Below are 2,903 nucleotides of genomic sequence, written 5' to 3'. Positions count from 1 at the left end.
GAAAGGAGGAGAAGAAGAAGAAATGGAGGAGATGGAGGTGAAGGAGTGGTTCGGCCAAGGGGGGTTCGGAGTATTTATGATGTGTGAAAATGAAGGAGTAAGAAGGGGTATTTATAGGGTAAGGGGGAGAGGGAATCCGTGTGATAGGGGTTGGGTTTGGGAAGGAAATGGTTTGAATTTGAGTGGGTGGGGGTAAGTAAGTTGTATGATGGGAAATAGTGTATGGATGTGAGTGGTGAAGAGAATATGGGGAAGAGGGTAGGATTTGATAGGTGAATGGTGTTTGGGGAAGAGTGTTATAGAAAGGTGTGAAGAGGAATGAGAGTGAGTTGGGGTAGGTAGGGATCCTGTGGGATCCACAGATCCTGAGGTGTCAAGGATTTCTCATCCCTGCACTTTTCTAGTGTTTAAACGCCCTCTGTGTGGCATTTCTGGCGTTAAACGCCAGGCTGATGCCCCTTTCTGGCGTTAAACACCAGTCTGGCTGCCAATTCTGGCGTTTAACGCTAAGAATGCTGCCATACTGGGCGTTAAACGCCCATTCTGCTACCCTTACTGGCATTTAATGCCAGCTAGACACCAGACATCCTTTTCTAGTATTAAACGCCAGTCTGGCTGCCATTTCTGGCATTTAACACCCAGAATACTAATAGACTGGGCGTTAAATGCCCATTTTGCTATCCTTACTGGAGTTTAAACGTCAGTAAGCTCGTCCTCCAGGGTGTGTTATTTTTTTATGCTATTTTTTATTCCTCCTTTAATGCTGCAGCTATTTTTGTGACTCTACATGATCATCAACCTAAAGAAGACATATAATAACAATGGAAAATAAAATGAAAAAGTAATTAATATAGATAAATAAAATTGGGTTGCCTCCCAATAAGCGCTTCTTTAATGTCAATAGCTTGACAGAAAGTTCTTACAGAGCTTCACAAATGCTCAAAGCATGGTTGTGGCCTCCCAACACCAAACTTAGAAGTTGAGTGTGGGGGCTCTGTCTGACTCTGTATTGAGAGAAGCTTTTCATGCTTCTTCTCCATGTTTACATAAGAAGATCCTTGAGTCTTAAACACAAGATATTCCTCATTCAATTGAAGGACTAACTCTCCTCTGTCCACATCAATCACAGCCTTTGCTGTGGCTAGGAAGGGTCTTCCAAGGATGATGGATTCGTCCTCATCCTTCCTAGTGTCTAGGATTATGAAGTCAGCAGGGACGTAAAGGCCTTCAACCTTCACTAAGACATCCTCTACAAGTCCATAAGCCTGTTTCATTGATTTGTCTGCTATCTCTAGTGAGATTCTTGCAGCTTGTACCTCAAAGATCCCTAGTTTCTCCATTATAGAGAGTGGCATGAGGTTGATACCTGACCCTAGGTCACACAGAGCCTTTTCAAAGTTCATGATGCCTATGGTGCAAGGTATTAAGAACTTTTCGGGATCTGGTTTCTTTTGAGGCAATGTCTGCTGAATCCATGTATTCAGTTCATTGATGAGCAATAGAGGTTCATCCTCCCAAGTCTCATTACCAAATAACTTGGCATTCAGCTTCATGATTGCTCCTAGATACTGAGCAACTTGCTCTTCAATAGTGTCTTCGTCCTCTTCAGAGGAAGAATATTCATCAGAGCTCATGAATGACAATAGTAAGTTCAGTGGAATCTCTATGGTCTCTGTATGAGCCTCAGATTCTTCTGATTCCTCAATAGGGAACTTATTATTGGTCAGTGGATGTCCCTTGAGGTCCTCCTCACTGGGAATCACTGCCTTTTCACTCCCTCCAGGTTCGGCCATTTTGGTTTTAGTTATGGCCTTGCACTATCTTTTGGGATTCTTTTTTGTATTGCTTGGGAGAGTACTAGGAGGAGTTTCAGTAACTCTTTTACTCAGCTGACCCACTTGTGCCTCCAAATTTTTGATGGAGGACCTTGTTTCATTCATGAAACTGAAAGTGGTCTTAGATAGATCAGAGACTATGTTTGCTAAGCCAGAGAGGCTCTGCTCAGAATTCTCTGTCTGTTGCGGAGAAGATGATGGAAAAGGTTTGCTATTACCAAACTTATTTCTCCCACCATTATTGTTGTTGAAGCCTTGTTCAGGCTTCTGTTGATCCTTCCATGAGAAATTTGGATGATTCATCCATGAAGGATTATAGGTGTTTCATAGGATTCTCCCATGTAATTCACCTCTTCCATTGCAGGATTCTCAGGGTCATAAGCTTCTCCTTCAGAGGAGGCTTCTTTACCACTGCCGGATGCAGCTTACAATCCAATCAGATTCTGAGAAATCATATTAACTTGCTGAGTTAATATTTTGTTCTGAGCCAATATGGCATTCAGAGTATCAAGCTCAAGAACTCTTTTCTTCTGAGTTATCCCATTATTCACAAAATTACTTTCAGAAGTGTACATGAACTGGTTATTTGAAACCATCTCAATGAGTTCCTGGGCTTCTGCAGGTATTTTCAGATGAAGAGATCCACCAGCAGAATGCTCCAATGACATCTTGCACAATTCATACAGACCATCATAGAATATACATATGATGCTCCATTCTGGAAGCATGTCAGAAGGACACCTTTTGGTTAATTTCTTGTATCTTTCCCAAGCTTCATAGAGGGATTCACCTTCCTTCTGTTTGAAGGTTTGGACTTCCACTCTAAGCTTGCTCATCTTCTGAGGTGGAAAGAATTTGGTCAAGAAAGCGTTGACCAACTTGTCCAAGAGTTTAAGCTTTCTCTAGGTTGTGAGTCCAACCATGTTCTAGCTCTGTTAATTATAGCAAAGGGGAAAAGCATAAGTCTGTAGACCTCAGGATCAACCCCATTGGTCTTAACAGTATCACAGATCTGCAAGAATTCAGCTAAAAACTGATAAGGATCTTCCGATGGAAGTCCATGAAACT

The 2,903-nt window shown here is 42.0% G+C and overlaps 1 non-coding gene across 1 annotated transcript; it reads left to right on the top strand.

Annotated features, from left to right (window-relative positions):
- Nucleotides 1-2,557: 2,557 nt before the first annotated feature.
- LOC127743193 (small nucleolar RNA R71) lies at nt 2,558-2,665 on the top strand. The gene has a single exon (XR_008004551.1). It is a non-coding gene; the product is annotated as a small nucleolar RNA R71 (small nucleolar RNA).
- Nucleotides 2,666-2,903: the final 238 nt, after the last annotated feature.

This window comes from Arachis duranensis, chromosome 1 (genome assembly GCF_000817695.3).
Source record: "Arachis duranensis cultivar V14167 chromosome 1, aradu.V14167.gnm2.J7QH, whole genome shotgun sequence".
NCBI classification, from domain to species: Eukaryota; Viridiplantae; Streptophyta; class Magnoliopsida; order Fabales; family Fabaceae; genus Arachis; species Arachis duranensis.
Note: the sequence above shows the minus strand (reverse complement) of the source record. Positions and strands in the feature narration are given on the sequence as shown.